The 13,986-nt window shown below is 35.4% G+C and overlaps 1 protein-coding gene across 11 annotated transcripts in view; it reads left to right on the top strand.

Annotated features, from left to right (window-relative positions):
- The window catches only part of cadm3 (cell adhesion molecule 3), a 139,739-nt gene that overhangs the window by 63,965 nt on the left and 61,788 nt on the right, over positions 1–13,986 (top strand).

Here is a 13,986-nt window from a genome sequence, read left to right as displayed (position 1 = left end):
CCCCGTAGCATTCGTTTTAAAGATGAAAAGCAGCCATACGTAGCTCTGGCTACATAATTTGCAATCTCCAGAAATGTATAAAGGGGTAGGTTTTCAAAATGAGCCTATGTTGAGAAAGTTTTAGATTTTATTCTGCATTTAATTGGACTCAAAATTGATTCATTTGAATGTATATCAGGTACAGAACATTGCATGTTTTTCTCAAGGAAACAAATGATCAACTAATGCTTTAAATTATACAGGAAACTAAGCCAGATGTTACATTACTATATGTTTAGAAACGTTCCAATTATCTGATTGAGTAATTTGCATTCACAGTATGCAATGTTTTTAACTGAACTTACGGTGCGGATCTTTTCCATTTATATTATATTACACCTTAAATACTGGAAAAACAAAATAAGCATTTATAGTTTAGGAATGTTATAGTACATATAGTATATTTTAATACATATTTACTTCCTTATATTTTATTGTAGTTCTTCTGCGATAAATTAACTTTCAAATTAAAACTAAATTAACACACAAATAACGATACTGTACGCATAAAAAAAATGAAAAACTGTTTTAATAAAATGGCTCTGTCTGGGTCAAACACAGATCTGAACATCTACTGTGACTATTCTTGTCAAAGGTTTAATACACATAGCTGAAGTGCTGTCATTTAGGAACAAGATTTCTAGTGTTTGAAAAGTGTTTGAATCTAGATTGTGATCTTTAAATGATTAATCGTGCAGAAAGCCAAGGCTACTGTCCAATGCTGTGCTGTGTGTTTGTGTGTGTGTGTGTGTGTGTGTTAGTGCAAGTGTGCAGACTGTTATGTGGGATGAGAGAGTGTTTGTGTTGCTGTGAACTCTACATTTGAGTCTTTGTCCACTTTGACACGTACGTGCAGTCGTTCGTGAAGTGTGTGTGTGTGTGTGTATGTGTGTGTGGTAATTATGAGAGAGGGGCTGCTTACAGTGAACTCTGCTTTGGTCTATTGTGTGTGTGTGGGTTCGGTTGAGAGCAGAGGGAGTCTTTGTGCTGCCGTCCGAAATAATTCCCATCATACTTCAGTTCTCTGAGAACAAAATAACTCTGAATCCAATGTGGAGAGAGACAGAAGGAGAGAGAGAAAGAGAGAGAGAGGTTGATGTTATTTCTCGTCTTCCAAGTTTTCTATCATCTACAAACTTTGAAACACGACAATTATCAAGCTAAATGAAGATATATTGCAGACCGGTGTTGTTTTTATTTAATGCTGATTGGTGTAGGTGGTATTCCAGCTAATATCGCAGTATGAGTAATTTTACATCGCAGTAATAGTATACATCACTATCCAGTTGTTTTTGCTGGAAATGCAATTACAAAAGACTTTTATATTACATAACAACACAGCGATGTCTGTTTTTAATAAGCCACTGATTATATGGTTGTAAACGAAAGGGACTTCATTTTATTTTATTATATTGCCTTTTTCTGTAACCTAATAGGCTCAAATAAAAGATTATTTAAGGCTTGCATCAGAGCATAAACTCTTTTCTTATTATGAAACAGCAGAGTCAGAAACGCAAAGCAATGTTATGTTATAAATATGTGCAGAGAATCAGATTATTGGTGTGTATTTATTTAAAGGGCACCTATTTTATCCCTTTTTTAAGGTTTAAGGTACGTTTTTGTGTCTCTAGAATGTGTCTGTAAAGTTTCAGCTCAAAATACCCATCAGATTAATTATTATACCTTTAGTATATTGGAATATTCTTCTGTGAACACCTGTGTACCTGTTTTTGTTGCCTGTGTCTTTAATGCTAGTTCTCTCTGCCCACCATTCCCCCGTGCCTGTCAGAGTATGCCTCAATCTCTGTTTGCGTCAGATAAACAGCACAGTGACAGACATGAAGGAAGCAGATCTCACGTAACGTCTGTGAGAAATACCACAGTAAGAACTTTACCAACGGTTCTCTATGCCGCCCCTAGCAAGATGTCGCCTTGGGCAATTGCCCATGCCTAAATCCACCACTTCGTTGTGTTAATATACAAAACAAGCCTGATTTAATGTCCACAAACTGGGATTGGAGCAACTTTTTATTAATATTATACTGACATGTGGCTGTGGTGATAAAATAAAGACAAAAGGTAAAATGGACTTTTTTAAAAACGTTTAAAAGTTGTAAAACTCTTTCTTGATCACATTTGATGATAACTGATGATAACAGAGAGCTGAACAGATCTTTTATCCCAGTTGCTTTGCCCACGTCTTGTCTTGTTGATATGATTATACGTGTTACAATGGAGACATGTTTATGGGAGGACCTATGAGGATATTCCCAATGGCAGCTTCTGTCAAATTTAGCTATAGTGTCTGTTGGTTGTTTTGTCCCTGATGTATAGCTACTGTAAGTAAACACACACTCACACACAAGCAGTACTTTTCAAAGTGGCCACTCCCATAGATTCTTTCTTGACTTTGTGTTTTTTTACTTTTCCTCTTTTCCGCTGTTTCATTAAAATGAAGGAAAGCTCAAATCAACAAACAGCTCTCAGGTTGTTTTGCGTCTGTGTGGGTTCAGGTTGCTTAGTCTTTAGGGTCAAGCTTCAGGTCATAGCGGTTGCCCCTGGTAACCTCCTCTGTCTGGTCGCATAGCAACCTTTCTCCTTTGTTCTGAAATGATTTAATTTATGGTTTATCTTCCCCACACCCCCACCTCTCTTCCTCCACCTCTTCTATCTGTCTCTATATCTCTCTTTCTCCCTCAGGACCCTGTTCTCTTCTCTCTTTGCTTCTATCCATCACAAGACTCTCCGAGGCTCCTGGCGTCTGTCAGTGTGTGTATGGGAGAGAGAGAAAGAGAGATGGACTGATAGTGAGCGAGAAAGTGCTGGAAGTTCAGTCTAAACTGCCGTGTTTGTTAGTTGTGTGAGTATGTTTATGGTGGCGTTGTGGTGGCTGAGGTCACCATGTGTCTGTTTACTTGATAAAGAGATCTCAAATCTCCTCCTCCTTGTAATTGACTTCTTATTTCTCAAAGTGCTTTATTGGCTGCAATTCACTCAATACCTGCCAAAGCACTAAGTGCTCTTTTTCATTGGCTGCGTCTCAAAAACAAGTGAGCTGCCTAGGCAGCATTTTTTGGAAATCATAGGCGTGTTCAAATGTAGAGCCCATGTTTAGAGATTGTAGGCGTCACTGAATGGTTGATAATAATCTAGTGAGCTGCCCACATAGACAGCACGTTTGGGCATCATAGCAAGTTTAAATGGAAACTGTAAGTATAAAAGCATAGTGAGCCATCTAGCTAGTAGATGAAGTCATTGTATTTGGGAACAGAGATGAGGTTCTCAAGGTAAATATGTACCTTGGCTTTAAGGGTCAAACAACAAAAAGTAAGGTCAAGAATATTGGTGGGACTCTGGAATCAGATCTGAACTTTAATAGTCATGTCAAAGCAATAACTAAATCAGCATACTATCATCTCAAAAACATTGCAATTAGATGCTTTGTTTGCAGTGAGAAACTTGTTTATGCTTTAATCAGCAGCAGGGTGGATTACTGTATCGGACTCCTCAATGGCCATTCCAAAAAGACAGTCTCAGACAGTTACAGCTCATCCAGAACGCTGCGGCCAGGATTCTGACCAGAACCAGAAAATCAGAGCACATCACAGCTGTCCCCAAGTCTTTACACTGGCTCACAGTCACATTCAGAATAGGTTTTAAAGTATTATTACTTGTCTATAAATCACTAAATGGTCTAGGACCTCAATACATTACAGGTATGCTCACTGAATACAAACCCAATAGATGACTGAGACCATTAGGATCAAGTAAACTAGAAATTACTAGAGTTCAGTCAAAGCAGGGTGAATCCACATTCAGCTACTACGCTCCTCACTGCAGGAATCAGCTTCCAGAAATGATCAGATGTGCTCCAACATTAGACACATTCAAATCAAGACTGAAATACATCTGTTTAGCCGTGCCTTTACTGTATGAGCACTGTGCTACGTTCAACAAATCTGTTTTAATCTTTTTTATTTTTAAAATATTTTTTGTTTTCTTGTGTCTTTTATTACTGTTTATATAAAAAGTACTTTGAATTACCATTGTGTATGAAATGCGCTATATAAATAAACTTGCCTTGCTTAGTAGGGCTGCTTGATTTTGGAAAAAAAATTGACATTGCAATATTTAGTTTTTCTGCTATATTCATCAGATAACTGGAATATATTTATTTGGAAAGAACTCATTAATTTAGACCGATTTCGGATTATTCAGGGTGTGAATTATGCATAAAATATAATAAACAATTTAAAAGCATAAAAAAAACTAAACAAAGAAAAAAAAATGCTGTGCTTTACGGTTTTCTGGGGAGCCAAACAGTATTCAAGTACAGAAATTGAACAATCATATTTAAAACACTGTATTATCTCCATTTCAAATAGTTAAAATAATAATATAGTTAAAATAAATCTTTATTAAACTTACAAAAGGTACAATTATTTGTGCCTAAATGCAAAGTCACAGGTTTTAAAAACACACACAGATGATAAAACTCCACAAATCTCATGTTTTCGAAATTATGGCTCTTACTCAAATAAAATATCAACATATAAAGTCAACATTGTATTTCCAGCGATGTGATAACTGCAGACACACACATTGCAATATCGATGCTGAATCCATATATTGTGCAGCCCTACTAGATAGACAACATTTTATGGGCATTATATCTTTGCTTGAACACAGAAAGTGTTTTGGAAAATGATGTTATTAATTACACACCCTCATGTTGTTCCAATCTCCAGAGACCTTTGTTTATATTTAGAACACTAATTAAGATATTTTAGATGTATTCTGAGAGCTCCCTCATCCTCCATATTCAGCAATGGTCCCGACAAAAATTGTACCAATAAACATCCTCAAACAGATCACATGCTCTTAGTGGTTCAATCAGATTGTTATGAAGCTATGAGAATAATTTTGTGTGCACATAAATCAAAAATAAAACTTAATCAAGAGTTTCTTCTCCTTAGTGTCAGTATAGGGCACATGTTTATGAGCACTGTGCAATGTTATATCACAGATTCCTGCGTACAACTTCCTGTCTATAAACCAAAGCACAGGCGTATCCGAGGAATATATCAGCAGAATGACAACTCTCTTATGGCCATGCCCCCTATACTGACACTGAGGAGAAGAAACTGAAGAATAATGTTATTCTTGCTTTATGGGCGTACAAAAGCAGCTTTAAAAAAGTAGTTTTAAAATACTGAGATAATGAGAGAGCTTTTAGATTTTACAAAATATCTTAATTTGTGTTCTAAAGATAAAGGGGTTTGAAAAATGTGGAGGAGTAATTAATGATTTAAGTTTCCTTGAAAAAACAACAACTCTGCTTAGCATTATGACTGTATGATTAAATGCCTACAGCACTTATGGGCACCACAAGTGTGTTTGATTGCTTAAATTTTCCTTGAGAGAGAAACCTACCTAGACAGCACTTTTGGGCATTATAGAATGCTAAATGAAAGCAGCTACCTACCTATAACGCATTTCCAGGGCATTTTATGCATGTTTGAATGCAGACAGTATTTTGGGGACCTAATGCATTTTTGGGTATCTGAATGTTAAAAAGAAATCCGGTCTACTTAAAAAGCATCATGACTGCATGATAAATGCAGACAGCACTTCTGGGCATCATAAGCGTGTCTGAATGCTTCAAATTACCTTGAGAGAGCTGCCTACCTAGACAGCAGTTTTGAGCATCATAGACAGGTTTGAATGTAGACTGCAGTTTTTTGGCTTTTTTTGGACATTGAAATATTTAAAAATGGACCTGTTGAGCCATGAACATAATGAATGAATAATCAAATGTTCAAGGCAAACTTTTCTGAACATCATATGCATGTGAAGCACATTTGTGACCTTGGATCACAAAACCAGTCCTATGTTACAAAAATGTGTCAAAATGATAGATTTTAATGCTAAAAATCATTAGAATATTAGTACAGACATTTTCTATGAAGACATTTTGTACATTGTACTTTTTGTAAGAACTTCATTTCGTAGGAAATTAAAAGTTATTTAAAATAACTTTTTTGTAAGAACTTAATTAAAACAACTTTAAAAGCAATTTTCCTCAGATTTTAGATTTTCTGTTTTATTTCAGCTAAATATTGCCCTATATTAACATGCTGTACATCAATGGAGAATATATCTATTAAACTTTCTGATAATGTACAATCACAAATCTCAGTTCAAAAATGCAATCTTATACCTGTTATCCAGGGTGGCGCAGTGGTTAGCACTGTCACCTCACAGCAAGAAGGTTGATGTTTCGAGTCCTGGCTGGGTCAGTTGGCATTTTTATGTTCTCACTGTGTTGGCATGGATTTCCTCTGAGTGCTTCGGTTTCCCCCACAATCCAAAGATATGCAGTACAAATTGAGTAAACAAAATTAGCTGCTTAATTTTTTAAGTAAAACAATTAATCGCTAGTTAATTAATCTGCAAAGTATAGTTACAGGGCTGAGCATATATAAGTACACCCTACACAAATCTCTCATTTGAATTAATATTTTCTATTGACCTCATTCTAAAATGCGGAAGTGCACCTGTTTTCGCGATTGTTTTAGAACTTCTGATTCAGTCGCCTATGGGAGAAATGACTAGGAATAATAAACGCCAGAAAACGATCAAACTACTTTCTCTACAAACAAATGTTTGCATGACTATACAGACCAAGTAGAATGATACAATAATAAAATATCAGTTTGCAACATCAAACAGTGAAACAAGCAGTTTTTAATGTCTAAAAATGAATGGAAGTGAATGAGACCGGAAGTCTCGAGCCAAAAAGATTCAAATTGCTGCGTCCACTTGTCGGCGAAGAATAAGGTGAATAAGAAGCTTTACAATATTATATTTGTGCATATGCATCAGATTAGGCAGTACTGAAGCCAAATCTGGCAAAAATCAAGAGAAACAAAAAATATAGACAATATTTATATATTTTAGATTTTTTTTTTGTTGCAACAATGTGCATTAAGATTAATGTTCTGTGACTAAAATATTATTTTAATAAATATATCTGTTAATAAATCTGTTTTGTTCAAATGCACAAATTTATATGACCCATATTCAATGAGAAATAAATACAATTATTAATTTTCAAAATGGGGTGTACTCATATATGCTGAGCACTGTATCTTTAGGAAATAATAGTTATCTGTTATCTTTTAGTATCCACAGTAAGGTTTTGCTGATGTTATTGATTTTAAAAACTATGTGAAAGCCTACCAACCCTTGACTCACAGTAAAATTCATTATATTCTAATACATGCATGATAGAAAATTCTGACATTTTAATGGAAACTAATACACTTTACATGTTTATGTCAAGAACTTATTTATACAAAAAACAACAACAACAACAAAAAGCCCACTGTACTTTTTCTAGTATTTAAGTATTTAAGTTTCTAGTATCAAAGTAAACGAAGCAAGCTGCCTATCTAGCTAGTGTATTTAAGAACACTTGTCTTGATAAGCAGCTCAGTGTTTTAAGACGTAGCCATTCTTTCTCTCTCTTTCTGTCTGGGGTCATTTTGTCCCTTCTTGCCCCCTGCGCAGTGTCTCTCTCTGGGGGGCGAGACAGTGAACTAACAATGTTTGACAGGCAGAGAGAGGAGGGCAGCACAACCGACAACAACTCTGAAAAAGAGCGGGAAAGACAATGAATAAGTCTTTGGAAAAACAATGTTGGCTTTACAGTGGTTTAATGAAGTCTTTGTCTGCTGTACAGTGGAGGATTTATGTTCTCTAATACTTGCTGTTAATGTAAATATTCATATCAGATTATGCTTTCTAGGAGACTTTCCAATATCTTAATGGGCACTTTTGATATCGACATGATGTGTAATTCAATCAAGCAAGTGACAATTTGTGTGTGTTCAGTGTGATAATAATGAAGGTGTATAGCAAATATATTGCTCCAGGGTCATTAATATTAAATATTACCATGTAATGTGTTTATTTTGACATGGAAATTACATTAATTATTTATTGGTGTGCAGTTATTTTCAAAGTTACTCAGAAAGGCTGCATATGAAGTGGAAAAAGAAAAGAAAAGGATGAAAAAACAGGACTAATGACATAAGGGTGAGGGCGTAAACACCCAGGGGGGCAGTTATGGGGCAAAAGAGTAAGTAAGTGTGTGTGTGTGTGTGTGTGTGTGTGTGTGTGTGTGTGTGTGTGTGTGTGTGTGTGTGTGTGTGTGTGTGTGTGTTGCGGTGAGCCAGTAATAGGTCAACAGCTGGCATCGAGTGGGGGGTTGAGAAGGGTCATGTCGACAAACCCTCTGAATGACCTACTAATGTACAGCATTCAGCTTAAAACAAGCATTTACTTGAGTCTGTGAATCGTTCAAATGTCTAGTGGATGTGATTTTATTTATTTATTTATTTATTCATTTATTTTGTTGTATTTAAAGTCGTTTATGTTTGTTATGTAATTAGAATTATTTTTTTATGTTAAAGCTACATTTATTTGTTCAAAAATAATGTGAAAACAACAATAGTGAGAATAGGGAATCTGATTTCTATTGTAATATATTATATTATTTATCTCTGTGTTGGCAAAGCTTATTTTTTAGGATTATTACTTTCCTTTTAATGTGTTCATTTAGTGTCACTGTTGAAAACAGATTTGCCATTTCGTATTTTTGTAGAAACTATGATAAATGACTATTTAAAATGAATAATTATTCATTTCTTTTAGCATAACACCTGTGTAGTGTATTTAAAACACTTTTGAAACAATACATGTTTTTCATATTACTTCTGAGAAATTTGCTGTTCATTTTTTATTTCCTTAAGAAAAAACTTGAGGAATACATTATAATCATAGCTTTTATTAAAATTTGGTACTTAAATATAGTTATCTATATTAGTTATGGGGCGAGGCAGTGGCGCAGTAGGTAGTGCTGTCGCCTCACAGCAAGAAGGTCGCTGGGTCGCTGGTTCGACCGTAGTGTATGAGTGTGTGTGGGAATGTGTGTGTGGATGATTCCCAGAGATGGGTTGCGGCTGGAAGGACATCCGCTGCGTAAAAACTTGCTGGATAAGTTACCAGTTCATTCCGCTGTGGCGACCCCGGATTAATAAAGGGACTAAGCCGACAAGAAAATGAATGAATATTAGTTATCATAAACCAACAAATACAAAAAATTGTAAACCCTTTATTAATCTGGTGATGTTAATTTCAACATTTACTAAATACAATATTAAAAATCAAATGTTCATAATTTAATTGAGCTGAGAACTAAGAATTACCAGTAGTATTCTTATTATTTAGCATTCACAAAGATGAATAAATATCAGATGCATTTCTTAAAGTAACATTTTTTGTACAGGTAAAATGTACAACTTGAAACCTCCATAAAAGAAAATATATTTGTATATTAAAACACAAAAAAATAACTGAATCATTTGATTAACTAAATGTTTTAAAACAATTGGTTGTAAACAAGCGGCAATATGCTGTTCAATATGGTAATAAGGAAGTAACTGCAATTCATTGAAATTCCACTAGGCCTGAATCAAAAATATAGCAGATTTCTATTGACACCAATGTTAAAATGGCCAACTTTACAGCAGAAAAAAAAGATGTTTACAGCCTGGTACAAAGAACGATTTTGATTCATATACAGTAGCTAATATTACACTTCATGACAACTGTGAGGGCGTGAATTTTTTTTATAACTCATTTGTTAATTTATATTGACTTATATTAGGTCTGCATAATTAAGGGCGTGGCCACTTGAGTGACAGCTAGGTCTCTCTGGTCGCCATCATATCTGATTAGCCGCTTAACTCAACATATACTTATCATATTTTTGTTTTATTTTATGTGGCTTTACTCAGTCAACAGCCTTTTGAAATCATTTCTCACAATTGTCAGATATGAAGATATTATTATATTATAATTATTATTATTATTATTATTATTATTATTATATTGTATTATATCTATTATATATTATATCTATAAATGTATTTGTTTTATTTAAGATAAATTATTATTTATAATTTTCTTTAGAACTTGAATGCACTTCAGAATCTTACAGATTAATTAGCTGTAGGCTCTAGAACAGTCATCTGAAATGTTGTCATACAGTGTTATTCCAGAATTTCATAAATAGTCTTGCATTTACTAACACAGACTATATTTGAAGTATTTGAAAGTAATTCACATTGTCCTTTTGTAGGAAAACGTCATAAGAACAATGCTTAGTGGCTCAATGTATTAGAAAAGCTGTGTTTTCAAAAGACTAAACACTTTATTGATGTAGTATGCAAACAAGAACATGTGGTCAGAACACAGTTAAATCGCAGGTAATGAAGTATTAAAGCCCGTCTTAGTAAAATGCTAGCAGGCGTCTGTATCTCCGATTACGCTCCATATCTTTGCCCTTTTTTGGTTACCCCCAGTTGGTGCGATGACGTGAGAACAAAATAGCAACGGTTGGCCATGTCCACCTGTAGCTTAATTTTTTTTTTTTAAGCTTCCCAGGTTCTGCTTTTTGCAATTCCCAAATTTTCATTGCCACTTTTAAGCCAATTGTAATGGTTTGTTTTTTTTGGTTCAATTTCTAATTTTCCAAACCATAGCAGAGCCCGGAGGCCTAGAGTAAGTGCTCCAGCTTGGCCTTCACTGGTCCACTTGTAGCTTCATTTGCGCTCTTCAGAAACCTATGGGTAGGCCCACACAGAATCTGCGCGCGCAGAATTCCGCAGATTTCTGCAGTTTTTTAGCCCATTATAAATTCTGTTTATTTACTTGAGTAAATGTGTAAATTGGAATTTATTCAGTTGTTATTCAGTGATTTATTACTTTTTATTTCATATATTAAAGTGTAAGTTATGATACTCCGCTGAATACTCCCAAAATAATTCCGCAGAAATCCGCAGATTTTTGCCAAAATTCTCCGCAGAAATAGCAAAAAACCTCCGCAGATTCCGTCTGGCCCTACCTATGGGTGATGTCACGAATACTACGTCCATATTTTTTACAGTCTTTAATTGTAAACAATTTATATTGGCTGAATTTAAACAAACAAAATCAATTTAGTAATGTTTAACTTCATTTGTTTGTTTAAATTCAGCCCAAATAAATTGTTTGCAACCACTTAACCTTAAAAAATTTAGTAAATCCGACAAATTATTTTATCTCAACTCAACTCAACTCACTTTATTTCTATAGCACTTTCACAAACCACGTTTACCAAAGTGCTGTACATAAAACACATAAAACGCATGTAAATATACATAAAACTAAAGTACATAAACTCACATCACATGATTAAAAGCTAAAAAAAAATAAGAGCGTTTTCAGTGACCTCTGACAAGACTCATAAGTTTAAGCTGTTCTCAAAGAGAGTGGAAGATCATTTCAAAGTCTCGGAGCTGCTACCGAGAAAGCTCTATCACCCCGACATTTTAAGCGTGATCTAGGAACTTGCAAATAGAGACGATCCATAGAGTGAAGAGATCTCACAGGTTGGTGCATAATAATTAAGCGTATTTAAGTTATAATATATAAAATAATAAAAGAATGTATTCTAAATGCAAATTTTCTTAAATGCAGATGATTTTGCAGTGTATAATGCAGCAAATGAATGATCTGACATTGGAGAGAGAGAAAAAGAGAAAGAGAGAGGAGTATAATGTTTGGCTGAATCCATAAATCTTCATCGGAGCGAGTGAGTTTTTTCAAACAATCTCCATTAAGCTCCATAAACCAATATTTGCTCCATCTCATATGCTGCCAGCCTGTGATTAAGCAGATATGTTCCAGCATTTATATTATCAAACCATATCTTCATCAAGTCTTTTTAAATGTGAGCAGTCTACGATCAATAAGGCAACAAGGACTTCACTTTAGTCCAGCTGTTGCGCACAAATACACACACACAAACAGCTGGACACCAGAGAGGAACCAACAGGGTGTTTAGTGCCAATCAAACGTTAATCAGGCTGAAAAGTAGACATCTACATATGCAGCGGAGGAAACAGAGGCAGAGAGACGAAGGGAGAGGGCAAAGAGGTGACACAATACCACAGGGAAAATATGGAGAGACGGAGAGAAACAGATGGAGGGAAGGAGGAGAAGGAGAGAAGAAGTGAAAGCACAGATGGAGAGAGAGAAGAGGGAAACGGAGAGACGAAGGGGTTATTTTTCACTGTCTGTTTTTGGACAGTATTTATTACACTTCAACCTGCGTTATCTCTCACATACAAACACTCATCTCCTCCCTCCCTCGTTTATTTCTCTCTTCTGTCTTTCCTTTTGGCTTTTCTTGGTCAGTCTTTCTCCGTATTCATCTGTTTATCTGTTATCTTTCGCTTTTGTCTCTTTTCAGCAGCCGTCCTCTCTCTCGGCTCTCTCGTCTATGTGAGGAGGGTGTAAACGATGCTGCTTTAAATATAGGCTGTGTGCTTTTTCAACACCCTCACACATTTGTGTTTGTGAGCGAGAGACACCTACTGAAAGAAAAAGAGAGAGAAAATGACACTGTCGGTGTGTTTTTAAATCAGCATGTTGTGTCTGTGTGTGTGTGTGTGCGTGTGTGTGCGTGTGCTTGTGTGTGTGTGTTTGTGTTTGTGTGTGTGTGTGTGTGTGTGTGTGTGTGTTTGTGTGTGTGTTTGTGTGTGTGTTTGTGTTTGTGTTTGTGTGTGTGTGTGTGTGTGTGTGTGTGTGTGTGTGTGTGTGTGTGTGTGTGTGTGTGTGTGTGTGTGTGTGTGCGCGCATGCATGCGTGTGTGTGTGTGTGTATGCAAAGGCAGTGCTTCTAGTCTGCTGGGTCGTGACCCAAAAATGGGTCGCTGAGCCTCAGACAGCAGGAAGAACAATGCTAAATGTGAATTATAAATTCTAACTAACCGTACGATCATGCACAGTTACATAAATATCTGCTTATCAGCTCCTCTGAGGAAGGAGGAAAGCTCTTTTCATGTCTTTTGTTCACTGTAAAAAATATCCGTTAATTAGGAGCTTCTGTAGTTTGTGGTTCACCGATGTTTTCTGCTTATTTACACTTTTGAATTGCATTATGGGGCTTCTAATCTCTGGTCCAACATATTTTAATGTTGAAAAGTTTGGTGAAGTAACTTTTATTGACATTTTTAGCCATTTGAAACAATATTTTGTCCTGGTCGGTCACTGAGTCAGTATTTTTTTCAACATAGGCTCATTCTGAAAACATAGCCTTATATACGTTTCTGGAGATCACAAATTATGTAGCCAGACATACGCAGAGATGTATAGTAACGAAGTAAAACTACTTTACTACTGTTCTTGAGTACTAAAAGGCTGTATCTGTACTCTACTGGAGAATTGTTTTTTTTCCCTCCTACTTCCACTTTTACTTAAATACATATTTTCTATGATTTTAATACTTTTACTCAGCTAGATTTTTTATGTGCTGCATCATTACTCGTTACTGGGCATGTCAAACTTATTGATATCGGTTCAATAATAGATCATAACCGGTTATTACGTACTGATGTCACTTATCTCCTATGCGCGATGTCGCAATACTATGGCAAAGGAGTCGAGGGTGAGGAAACAATGCTCTTACTACAATGAAGGCGGCACAGCACACGAGCCGCTATTTTACTACGGAGAAATGCTGTAAAACTCCATCTCTGCCCCTCTCTCTCTCAATTTGGACATTTGACCACCTGGCCTGTTTGTGAGGTAGCTTTTCCTTAATCAAATACATCTTAATAAACTCTGATATGTAATTCTATGAATTGCAAAATGGAATATTTGCAAAATTGTTAAAATTGTAGGTTTCAAGATTTTAATAAACTACTTTTTGGATTAATTAAACTTTAACCTTCAAAATTGAATCTGGAAATAAATGAAATATTGTTCACAGGGCCCTATAAAACTATTTACTTTTGGTATATGGTAAATCTTATATGGTATTGTCTTGCATGTCGTT

Source organism: Danio rerio, chromosome 2, assembly GCF_052040795.2.
Source record: "Danio rerio strain M-AB ecotype USA chromosome 2, GRCz13ab, whole genome shotgun sequence".
NCBI lineage: Eukaryota > Metazoa > Chordata > Actinopteri > Cypriniformes > Danionidae > Danio > Danio rerio.
The sequence above is the reverse complement of the archived record's forward strand: the minus strand, read 5'-3'. Positions and strand labels throughout refer to the sequence as shown.